Genomic DNA, 12819 nt, shown 5'->3' with positions numbered 1-12819 from the left:
TGAACCTACAATTCTACAAAGACAAACTGGTGCTTAACGGATATCCCACCCGCTCCCTATCCCTCCTTTGGGACACATGAAGAGATTCAGGAAGCAGAGGGAGGGGAACAGAGGCTAGGACTTCATTATGCTAATTTATTAGCTCTAATCTGCTGCAACAGCAGAGCTTTGAAGAAAGAGGCTTTTGTTGCAATTTCACATTTGGCAGGAAGTCCCCCACACCCGCATTAGAGATTATGAGCCAAAAGCTCTGATTTCAGTTCTGGCTCTTACGTCCTGCATTGCCGAGGCTCCCTTTTCACACTTCTCTGACCAACTTCTTGACTTTTCCAGGAAGGAAATGTGCCCCAGGTGTGGGCCAGTAAATGGTGGGTTTTCAGCTGCCTTTATAAAAGGGTGTCAGTAATCCAAAGGCTCCCCAAGGAGCAAGAGCCAAAGGGGGAAACGCAGCCAACTTCTACCACTAAACCAAAGGTTGCCCAGTCAACTAAGCCCCTCTCTACAGGGGCAGGGAGGCTCACTGTATGCAAAACATTTCTGTTTTCATTATTTTATGGGACTCTCACGATTGTTGTATGAAATAATGACAGAAATCTCACTTTCATTTATTCATGCAACTCATGTTACTGGGCACCTACCGTTCGCAGGTGAGGAAATGAAGGAGTGCACAGGGGAAGTGATTTGCTGGATGCCCCACAGCCTGGGGTAGGGTAAGCCCTGAAACCAGCAGCTTGCTTATCTAATCGGAATTTCCAAAACAAAAAAAAGCCCTGGGTTGTAGCACTTGCTCATTTCCATGGCATAAGTTTCCCCATCGTGGTCAGTTTCAAGCCACCCATCGTTTTTAATCGTTTTTAACAAGCAGTTTGCAAAATTCTTGAACATATAAAAATTGAGAAACAGAGTTTCCAGATTAGGGGCAAGTTCTCCTTCTGCCTCATCACCTTTCCACCTCCACGCAGGAAAATCAACATCCTATGGAAGCTTAAAGAGTAACCTTAATAGAAAACCACCTGGAGGATGGTTAACAGGGGCAGGATTTCAGATATATTGTATTTTCTTCCACAACAGAATTTTTCCAAACATCCTATGAGCACATACTACCTTTATAATCAGAATGTATCTAGGTAATTAAAATCAATTTTTAGTGAGCTTCCCAGAATGTTTTGGAATAACCTCTCTGCATAATGTGTCACTCTGTCACCCTTGGGTTGAAAGAGAGACAGCACGGCACGCGCGCGTGTGTGTGTGTGTTTCCCAAGAGCTCCCTTGCAGAGCAGCGGAGGTAAACTCAAGTTAAGCATTCACCTGAACCCGGTGCAGTCTTACCTGGAGGATAAATGTATTCCCTTGGGAATTCAAATTTCACCAGCAACTGAGAAAATACAACTCCCATCAAGATTCCAAAGACCTGCTCTGACAAACCAGAAGCCTCTTTGGCCACCAAATGACCTTGCCTCCCAGTGGGCTGAGGCTGAAGCAGACGGTTTGACTGAACCAGAAACAACTAACTGCTCCTTTTTTCCTGAGAAGGCCCTCTGCCTCCTGCCCCTGCAAAAAAGGCACTGTGTCCTCTCTTCCTCAGGCCAGGATTCAAGGGGTCTTACCTCAGCGCTGGGATGGACACCTGGCACCAGGGCTTGGGACAGGCTCAAGGGGGCCAGTCCATTTCAGCTGGGCTCCATGACATTCACCACTTCTCCCTGGACTGCTGGCTGCAGGGCTCTGCGCAATTGGCTCTCCCCTTGCCTGCAGGGGGTTAAAAAACAACAACAAAGCAAAGTTTCACCAGAAGCACAAACGTTAATACATTCAGGAGTAAAGAGTTTTTGCTCCTCCCGCTGCCAGCTCTGGGGCAGCCAGCCTCCCTTCCAGGACCGAAACGAGTTACCTGTTCACCCGGACTCATCCCTCTGGGGCTGTACAATTTGAGAGTGAGTTGCAGATTAGGCAAAGCAAACTCTACTACAGTCACGGAATCCTTGTGCTACTCACTACTTGTGGTAAGAAAAAGCAAGGGTTAGGAAGCTACAGACTGGGCCCAAGTCTTGTGTTTAGAGAAGGCCTGCAGACAATGGATTTCAATCAACAACTACATCAAGCTTGTTCACAGTCTCCTTTGACCTGTAGTATGTTGTTTATGCCGTTACAAATGTGAATTCATGCCTGTAACCCCAGCTACTTGGGAGGCTGAGGCAGGAGCATCGCTTGAACCCGGGAGGCGGAGGTTGCAGTGAGCCAAGATCGCACCATTGCACTCCAGCCTGGACAACAAGAGCAAAACTCTGTCTCAAAAAAAAGTTTTTTTAAAAGTGAATTTAATTTCTAATTCATTTTGGAAGCATGTTTAACTGATCCTAAATTTTCAACCCATATATTATTATAGTTGTCTGAATAGGGAGCATTTGTTTTTAAAGTAATTGTTTTTCCTTGTGTCAAAAAAGTATGTTCAATCTATAAATTTTAGAAAATATAATTAAATGAAAAGGACAAAATATACCCATTCTTTCTTCATCCAAGATAACTACAGATAACATACTCTGCTTGTTTCTTTTTATTTTTCAGATTTTTTACAAAGATGTAATAAAGCTAGGCATGGTTTAGTAAGTGCCGTGTCATTAAGTAATCTTCAGCAGCATCATTTTAATGGCTACATAATATACATGTACCCAAGGATCTCCAATCAGCCATGTATAGTACCCCGCATAGCTGTACCATAAATTGTACCCAACCCTCAAAGGCTGGACATTTAAGTCATCTCCAGCCTTTTGTTTTGTTTTTGGCTAATGGCAAATAGTGTTTGAAACAAAATCTTCCAGGGAGCCCCATGATTATTTTCTTCAGACACAGTCTTAGGAATAAAATTGTGCTGGGTCAAAGAGTATCCAAATTTTTCAGGCTTCTGAACAGTCTTGGCATGCTACCTTCAGGACTACTGGTACCGTAGAAACTGCTCCCAGCAATGGAGAAATGTGCCCATTCCCCTAACACTCCTCTCTCCCCCAAGCCCCTCCCTCACCCACATACCCTCGTTCACCTGGTGTAACCATTTCTAGTGGAAATGAAGGTGGAGTTCTCAAAGCCTGACTTTTCATTTTTCATGCTCACACTCAGCTCAGCCCCAGCCTAAGAAAAGACCCATTATGCTAAATAAACTCTGCTAATCAAGCTTGGGAAAGAGGGGTACATGAATGATAATTCGTAAGGAGAGAAAGAGAAACCCGTGGAGGGACAGGGGAGTGATGGATACACAAGGACGGTGTCCAGGGGAAAGAAACCCTTAGATACAAAGAGAAACAAGAGTCATCCCATGAGACGGTAGATGCTGATAGACAGAACTGAAGCTGAAGTGAGCCATGTGATGGATGGTAACGTCAAGACCTCACAAAGATTCAGGACAGAACAGGGCAAACAACAAAGGCATCTGGTGAGACGGAAAAAGAACAAGTTGCTTGAGGCTTTGGGCACTTTGCTGCTGTTTATAATTAATGCCAACAAAACACCAGGAGCCAGAGTCACTGTGGGGAAATGAGAGCAGTCAGGGAAGAGGTCTTTACAGGCAAACAGCTGAGCTAGTGGTCAACTAGGAGCCGCCCACAAGGAGCCTTCCTGGGGGAACAAGAGCAAAGTGCTCCTGGGGTGGAGGTAGGGTGGGCACTACTGGGCTGGCTGCTCTGCCTCCTTAACAGGAAGGAAGACCCCACTCTCCATCTCTCCCTAGCCAGCCTCTTGTATCCTTCCTTTCACTCCAGGCCAAACTTTCAGTGAGAGATGGATAATTCACCTACACGGATAACTAGGTTTCTCAGCCCTGTGACCCAGGTAAAAGCCCTGGGGACCTGTCTCATGCCCCTTTCCACCTGACCAGCCCCATGCCCTGCCACTCTCATGCACCCTACACTCCAGCCACAGCAATTTGCAGATTCATGAGGGAATGGGGGATTCCTTTTGTGCTTAAGTCCTTTGGAAAATGGTTTGCAGATCTCCAATATTTAGGCAAGTCATTCTACCTGCCCACCCTGCCCCTACTCCACTTACTCATTCACCTGGACTTCCCCTGATGGACAAAGGGTAGAACTTTGACTTAAAGACAATTCATCCATACATAAGGAAGCTGGGCCAATCTGACACTCTTTCAAAATTGCAACTGTGAAAAAAGACTCTAGTCAGCTGGTGGTAGACCCTAGAGTTAAGGGAAAGGTAGTGGTGGAACCATGACAAGCAAATGCCATGCATAAGATCAAGTGATGGGGCTGGGCGCAGTGGCTCATGCCTGTAATCCCAGCACTTTGGGAGGCCAAGGCGGGAGGATCATCTGAGGTCAGGAGTTCAAGACCAGCTTGGTCAACATGGTGAAACCCTGTCTATACTAAAAACACAAAAATTAGCCAGGCATGATGGCGTGCACCTGTAATCCCAGTTTCTAGGAGGCCGAGGCAGGAGAACTGCTTGAACCCGGGAGGTGGAAGTTGCAGTGAGCCGAGATCAAGTCACTGCACTCCAGCCTGGGCGACAGAGTGAGACTCTATCTCCAAAAAAAAAAAAAAAAAGATCAAGTGATGGAGCTACAGGGGCTCTATGGAAGGAGAGGAAGCTGGCCTACAAAGAGAGCAGGGCAGAGGCCCAGGGAGAGGTAGACAGGACACCATGCAGGCCCAGGACAGCAGGTATGTAGTGAGTCAAGTGGCCGTGAGGCTCGTCTGTGCATACTTCTTACTCCTGCACGCACTCCCTGACCCCCTTCAATTTGGGAGGGTGTCTCTGTTTCTTGCAACCAAATTGTTCCACGTAAAACAATCTCTCCAAGGCCCTGAGGCTGCAGCCATCTTGGGCTGGGAAATCAGAACGGAAAGAGCAGAACTTATTTCCAGCTCTACTCAACACGGCAAATCTATGCAAACTAGAGGCCTGGTACTGAGGGCAGGTGCTGCAAGTAACCCAGCCTGTGAGGCCCGGGCAGGAAAAAAGTTAAAATGGGCCTGGATTTCTTCATCTTGTGCAAGAGCTTTGTTTAAATGGGTCTGGGGTCCCAGCTGGCTCTGGCTCCTGAAGCCTAAGGGGGCACTAAGTGAGACTGGGGGCTCCCCTGTGACCTAGTGCACGTCTTGGGCAGGGCTTGGGCCATCCATTGTAAGCACTCAAAAGCCTATTTTTTAAAAAAAACTTTGTTCTCAAGTTTGTAGCTGGATTTTTGATAGATAATCAAAATCTACTGGATGGGACCAGGAGCAGTGGCTCATGCCTGTAATCCCAGTGCTTAGGGAGGCCGAAGCCAAGGTGGGTGGATCACCTGAGATCAGGAGTTCAAGACCAGCCTGGCCAACATGGTGAAGCCCCGCCTCTACTAAAAATACAAAAATTAGCCAGGCGTGGTGGTGGGTGTCTGTAATCCCAGCTACTCGGAAGGCTGAGGCAGGAGAATCGCTTGAGCCCAGGAGGCAGAGGTTGCAGTGAGGCGAGATGGTGCCATTGCACTCCAGCCTGGGCGACAGAGCGAGACAGAGAGTGATGGAGCTACAGGGGCTCTATGGAAGGAGAGGAAGCTGGCCTACAAAGAGAGCAGGGCAGAGGCCCTGGGAGAGGTAGACAGGACACCATGCAGGCCCAGGACAGCAGGTATGTAGTGAGTCTAGTGGCTGTGGGCCACTAGGGTAGGCAGGTACTATCTCAAAATTAAAAAAAAAAAAGAAAACAAAACAAAAATCTACTGATAGGACCATGCTAGATTGCTAAAGTGTAGTTGGATGACTCTTCTATTTTAAATTCTAAACTTTTTTTTTCTATTAAGTAGATTATATAACTTCCTCCTATCACCATACTCAGCACTGCAGATTCAGCTGATCATAGGGTCCCCAAGCCTCCTATCTACTCAAGTGCTTCCTGGCCATTTTAATATAGTTTCCACTTAATTCACAACCCTCTGTGATCTGTCACCACAAGTTCTGCTCTCTGACCTCCCTCCTATCCCACAAGGGTCACTGGGCCTGACATCCAGATTTGGTTTCTCTACTTTCCTCTCGAGGCCCAGCCAGCCAAGATTGTGCTCAACTCCTTCCTTCTGCTCAGGGCCTGTTCTCTGTTTTATCTCTTGGGGCAGCCCTTACTGCACTGTCCCCCAACTCTAGAGCCCCTGGCAGCAGCTCAGCCAATCCCCTTTCTCCTCTGCCCTTAGACCCAGAAGCATCTAGATGACACAGAAGATGATTCTGAGGAAGAAGGTGGCTAAATGAGAGGCTGCCTTGGGCGCAGTGACTCCTTCTTGCCTCCAGCAAGTGTCTCCTTCAAGTAAGTATATAATGTGTGAGGCACCAACCACAGACCCAGAACCAAGATTTGGAGAGCCCAACCAGGAACCAAGGAACCCACAGAAGTTCATAAATTGAGCCAAGAATTTCATGGCCCAGCCCCTCAAAGCAGAACCATTGCTCGAGGGCTCTGTGTTGACTCAGAGAATGGGTTCACCTGTCACAGGAGTAAGGCTGTGGCCCCAAGCCCCTGGCTGCAAGGAGCCATCCCCACTCAGCACACAGGAGCCTTAGGGTGAGATAACCCTTTTAACCCTGGAGCCATTCTTCCACATTGTCTGAGATGTGAGCAATGGTTTTGATTATGTTTGAATATGGAAGCTAAATAAGCTAAGAGCTTTTATTGATCCTTGTGCATAAAACATTCCAGGATCTGGGTCTCTACAAATCTGCTGAACACAGCAGTCAAATCAGAAGACACTGCACCCAAAACACAGTAAGAACGTCTGCTAAGATAAGGAGACTTCCCGGATTATTTCTGTCCCCCTCTTCTTCTCCCAGGGCTCACATCCCTTCTTGATGGTTCATATGGGGAGCCCAGATCCAACATTATGGGGCTCCTGTCCTAGACCTAATAATATCCACCATAAATGTTCCTTTATTTTTAATTTCAATTGTTTTTTAGCAACTACAGTGTGCCAGGTGCTTTATGTACTAAGTTATTCATTTGTTCCTCACACAATCCTATGAAGCGAGGAGTGTCTTCTCCATTTTCAGATGAGGTGACAAGAGCTTTGGTGACCAGCAAAGGCACAAAGCAGGTAAATGACTAAGCCAGAGTTCCACACACAAAGCTGCCTCCCACAGCTGCCTCCCAGGGGCTTTTCTTTATCTTCCCTCTAGTGCTAAGCCAAGAGATTCCAGCAAAGAGCTGAAACTAAGTATGAGTTGCACACTGAGTACATGGGTGAGCCCTGACAAAAAGAGAAATGGTGTCTGCATTTGGAGAACCAGAAAAGGGAAGCTCTTCTGCCATTGCCATATGCAAAATCTCCAAAGGAGGGTGCCTCTGCACATTTATTCGATTGTGTTGTTAATATGTTCTCTACAGCAAACAATCATTCAGCTTTGATTGGGTGCCTATTTTAGGTGCCAATCTGGATACAGGGGGAGACACTGAGCCCTTTTTAACTTATTTTATTTTATTTATTTATCTATTTATTTAATTTTTTTTTTTTTTTTTTTGAGATGGAGTCTCGCTCTGTCACCCCGGCTGGAGTGCAGTGGCACAATCTCCGCTCACCACAACCTCCGCCTCCCACGTTCAAGAGATTCCCCTGCCTCAGCCTCCCGAGCAGCTGGGATTACAGGTGCATGCCACCACACCTGGCTAATTTTTGATATTTTTGGTAGAGACAGGGTTTCACCATGTTGGCCAGGCTGGTCTCGAACTCTTGACCTCAAGTCGTCCACCAGCCTCGGCCTCCCAAATTACTGGGATTACAGGCATGAGCCACGGCGCCCAGCACAGTGACCCCTTTTTTAAATCAAAGCAACACACATCCATGATTTTTAAGGTCCAGTGGTACTGCAAGGCTGTAAGGAGAAACAGCAGGCCCTGCCCCACCCCTCCATATCCCTAATTCTGTCTTTCAACTCCTGTATCTATTTCCAGAGTCATCTCAGTGTATCTAAATAGCAGGCTTATATGGCTCTGGATTTTTTTCAATATTAGATATTATTCATTGACTTCCTATTATAGAAAACAAGGATTTAGCTCCTTACCACCATTCCATATACCACCTCTCCTGTCCCACATTCTCCCAATAGTTATACCATTTTTTATTAAGTCAACACTAATAGCTACGTTATTAAGTTACATTATTTTGTCAAGTAATTATTAAGTGACATTATTATAACCAGATAAATTATATTGTTCATAGCTGAGCCATGCGTGGTGTTATAATTAATTCCTTTCATGTACATTTCTTAGTTGCCTTTTGTAGAGTCCATTATTGCCTCATTTGTTTGCTTAACTTTCTATGTACTTGTCACGAATTCAGCCCTCAACATTTCAACAAAACTATAAAACTCATCACAGCACACTAAGTATACCGTTATGTACTCATCTTTTTTTTTTTTTAATTCTTAAAAATCTCCCTTTTGGAAGCTTCCATTCTCCTCCATCAACCTGAAGTGGTTGCTCTCTGTGCTTAAAGGAAGATCACATTTATTCTTAGTTTACTCTCTAGTTTTGGAGAAACAGATGCATCGTAGATTCCTCAAAAAAGGTTGTGTGGGAAATAAAATCATTGAGACTTCTCATACCTGAAAATGCCATTATTCCACCCTCATATTTGATTACTAATTTGTCAGGATATAATTTCTCAGTTGGAAATACTATCCTCTCAGAATTTAAGGAATGGCTTCATTGTCTCCTAGCTTCTGTAGAGATAGATGATGTCAATCATATTTCTATTCTTATATATAATCCATTTGTTTTCGGGGAATTTTCTCCTGTCAAGAAGCTTTTCTTCCGGTGTATGTCTTTTTTTCAAGTCATAGCCCCGGGTACTCAAATGGGCTTTTCAATGTCCTTCAGTTCTCAAAGTTTTTCTTATATTATTTCTTTAATAAATTTTCCCTTTCATTGTCTCTATTCTCTTTTTCTGCAAGTCTTACTATTTTGATGTTGGGCTTCTTAGAATAATCCTTTCTTATTTTTCTTTTCTTTTCTTTTAGGCAGGAGGGATAGGGTCCCACTCTGTTGCCCAGGCTAGAGTGCAGTGGTACAACCTCAGCTCACTGCAACCTCAACCTCCTTGGTTCAAGTGATCCTCCCATCTCAGCCTCCCAAGTTGCTGGAACTATAGGCGTGCACCACCATGTCTGGCTAATTTTTGTATTTTTGAGTACAGGTGGGGTTTCGCCATGTGGCCAGCCTGGTCTCAAACTCCTGGGTTCAAATGATCCACTCATCTTGGCCTCCCAAAGTTCTGGGATTACAGGCATGAGCCACCACGCCCAGCACATTTTCTTTCTTTCTTTGATTTTCTGCAAGGTTCTATAAGTTTTCTTCAATTCTATATTCCAAACCCTCTACTGATTTATTCTTCTATCACGCTTTTAATTTCCAAAAGTTCTTTCTTAGTCTCTGAATACTCCTCTTTGTTACACATTGCTTTTATTTTATTAATGCAACATATTCTCATATCTCTCTTAGACTAGTAATTACAGGTTTTGTGAAGTTTTCTTCTGCTCCCTATATTTTCTCTATTTCTTGTGAGTTTCTAGTGTTGTTGTTGTTTGCCTCTTTTAATTTCTGCCTTTCATGTTTCAAACTTTTCTCAAATATCTGGTGATCATTAGCTGTCTTTTTAAATGGAAAAGTGAGACACTAAAAACTGACCGGATGTTCTGTGTGCATGATCAGTGCTTCTGAACTGGTAGATCTTACGGGAGGGTGATCGTGAGTCAGCTGTACATTTTGTTTGGAACACCCTAAATATCAATATCTATAGGCTTTTTCTCTTGGGCTGTTAAGTTTATGCAGAAGGACTCCTCTAGCCTCATGACTAGGGAGAGCAGAATCTGACCCTAGTATCCAGCACTGTGTGACAGAAGCAGAAAAAGTGCTGGGAGCAGGGAGAGGCCTCGCTGGTGAGCATGGAGACTTTCTCTCATTCCCTCTGGTATAGAACGGCATTTCACACATGCCCCTGTTAGCCTGGCCTGCTGTGCCTGATCTTAATCGGGTCTTAAAACTGACCATGTTCCTGGAAAGAGCCTTAAAGGAAATATTAATTACCAGGAAGAAAACACACACACACACACACACACACACACACATTTTACAGGCAGAGATTTATAAATAGCCTCACATCAGTCCAAATCAGGTTTTGCCACCGAATGGGTTAAGGATAAAGCTTGACTTTCACAAATTTTTGGACTTGAAAGTTGCAGATAAGGGCTTGTTTGTGTATGCATTTCCTACACCTCCAGTCACACTTGCGACATTTTTCACAGGGATTTTTCTCACTCTGTGGGACCGGCTGCTTGCAACAAGACATGAAAAAAATGAGGCAGTTGAGATGTGGGTGCAGGGTGAAGGCCAGGCTCCACAGAGAGACGATCTAACGACACAGTCACTTGGCAGGTTTGCGTCCTAGTTCTACGCTAGCAAGCTGTGTTACTCTGAAAAAGTTGTTTAACTCTCTGAACCTCAAAAATCACAAGCATTCCTACGCACCAGCAAAACACAAGCAGAGAGCTAAATCATGAATGAACTACCATCCACAATTGCTGCAAAGAGAATAAAATACCTTAGAATACCCCTAACGAGGGAAGTGAAGGACCTCTTCAAGGAGAACTACAAACCACTGCTCAAGGAAATAAGAGAGGACACAGTCCGGGCATGGTAGCTCACGCCTGTAATCCCAGCACTTTGGGAGGCTGAGGTGGGCAGATCACAAGATCAAGAGATCAAGACCATCCTGGCCAACCTGGTGAAATCCCATCTCTACTAAAAATACAAAAATTAGCTGGGCATGGTGGTGTGCACCTGTAGTCCCAGCTACTCAGGAGGCTGAGGCAAGAGAATCGCTTGAACCTGGGAGGTGGAGGTTGCAATGAGCCAAGATGACACCACTGCACTCCAGCCTGGGTGACAAGAGTGAGACTCTGTCTCAAAAGAAAAAAAAAAAAGAGAAGACACAAACAAATGGAAAAACATTCCGTGCTTGTGGATATGAATAATCAATATCATGAAAATGGCCACACCACCCAAAATAATTAATAGATTAAATGCTATTCCCATTAAACTACCATTGACATTCTTCACAGAATTAGAAAAAAAACTACTTTAAAATTCATATGGAACCAAAAAAGAGCCCATATAGCCAAGACATCCTAAGCAAAAAGAACAAAGCTGGAGGCATCCAGCCACGTGAGTTCAAACTATACTACAATGCTACAGTAACCAAAACAGCATAGTACTAGTACAGAAACAGACACATAGACCAATGGGACAGCATAGAGATCTCAGAAATAAGACCACACATCTACAACCATCTGATCTTTGCCAAACCTGACAAAAACTAGCAATGGGGAAAGGATTCCCTATTTAATAAATGGTGCTGGGAAAATTGGCTATCCATACACAGCAAATTGAAACTGGACCCCTTCCTTATACCTTATACAAAAATTAATTCAAGATAGATTAAAGACTTAAATGTAAAACCCAAAACTATAAAAACCCTAGAAGAAAATCTAGGCAATACCATTCAGGACATCAGCACAGGCAAAGATTTCAGGACAAAATCATCAAAAGCAATTACAAAAAAAGCAGAAGTTGACAAATGGGATCTGATTAAACTAAAGAGCTTCTGCACAACAAAAGAAACTATCACCAGAGTGAACAGACAGCCTACAGAATGTGAGAAAATTTTTGCAATCTATCCATTTGACAAAGGTCTAATATCCAGAATCTACAAGGCATTTAAACAAATTTGCAAGAAAAAAACAACCCCATTAAAAAGTGGGCAAAGGACATAAACAGACATTTCTCAAAAGAAGACATTTATGTGGCCAACAAACCCATGAAAAAATGCTCAACACCATGGATCATTAGAAAAATGCAAATCAAAACCACAATAAGATACTATCTCATGCCAGTCAGAATGGCAATTAGTAAAGCCACGAAACAACAGATGTTGGTGAGGCTATGAAGAAATAAGATTGCTTTTACACTGTTGGTGGGAATATAAATTAGTTCAACCATTGTGGAAGACAGTGTGGTGATTCCTCAAAGATTTAGAACCAGAAATACCATGTAACCCAGCAATCCCATTACTGAGTATATACTCAAAGGAATATAAACCCTTCTATTATAAAGATACATGCACGCATATGTTCATCGCAGCACTATTCGCAATAGCAAAGATATGGAATCAACCCAAATGTCCATCAGTGATACACTGGATAAAGAAAATGTGGTACATATACACCATGGAATACTATGCAGCCATAAAAAGGAAAGAGATCATGTTCTTTGCAGGGACATGGATGGAGCTGGAAGCCATTATCCTCAGCAAACTAACACAGGAAGAGAAAATCAAACACCGTATGTTCTCACTTATAAGTGGGAGCTAAACAATAAGAACACATGGACACAGGGAGGGGAAGAACACACACTGGGGCCTGTCAGGGGGCCTGGGGGAGGGAGAGCATCAGGATAAATAGCTAATGCATGTGGGGCTTAATACCTAGGTGATGGGTTGATAGGGGCAGCAAACCACCATGGCACATGTTTACCTATGTAACAAACCTGCACATCCTGCATATGTACCCTGGAACTTAAAATAAAATTAAAAAAAAAAAAAAACCTCTCTGTGTCTCAGTTTCCTCATGTATAAATTTTGGGTTATTCCAACTAATTTTGAAGTGTCATTGTGAGGATTTTGTTAAATTCAGCCAACAAATGTGGATTATGCCTATGATTCCTGAGGCATTGCTCTGGGTCCTAAAGAAATAGCTGTGAGCAAAGGAGATAACATCCTTGCCCTCATGGAAGCAA

At 44.0% G+C, this 12819-nt stretch overlaps 1 protein-coding gene across 2 annotated transcripts in view; it reads right to left on the bottom strand.

Annotated features, from left to right (window-relative positions):
* ST6GAL1 (ST6 beta-galactoside alpha-2,6-sialyltransferase 1) overlaps nt 1-12819 on the bottom strand; it is a 147852-nt gene that overhangs the window by 111732 nt on the left and 23301 nt on the right. For both annotated transcript variants that reach the window (XM_032171876.2, XM_032171872.2), the window contains exon 2: nt 1608-1749. The gene's annotated coding sequence lies outside the window, so the exon portion shown is untranslated. The remainder of the gene's footprint in view (nt 1-1607; nt 1750-12819) is intronic.

The sequence above is a fragment of the Hylobates moloch genome, unplaced genomic scaffold (genome assembly GCF_009828535.3).
Source record: "Hylobates moloch isolate HMO894 unplaced genomic scaffold, HMol_V3 SCAFFOLD_13, whole genome shotgun sequence".
In the NCBI taxonomy this organism is placed as follows: domain Eukaryota; kingdom Metazoa; phylum Chordata; class Mammalia; order Primates; family Hylobatidae; genus Hylobates; species Hylobates moloch.
The sequence above is the reverse complement of the archived record's forward strand: the minus strand, read 5'-3'. Positions and strand labels throughout refer to the sequence as shown.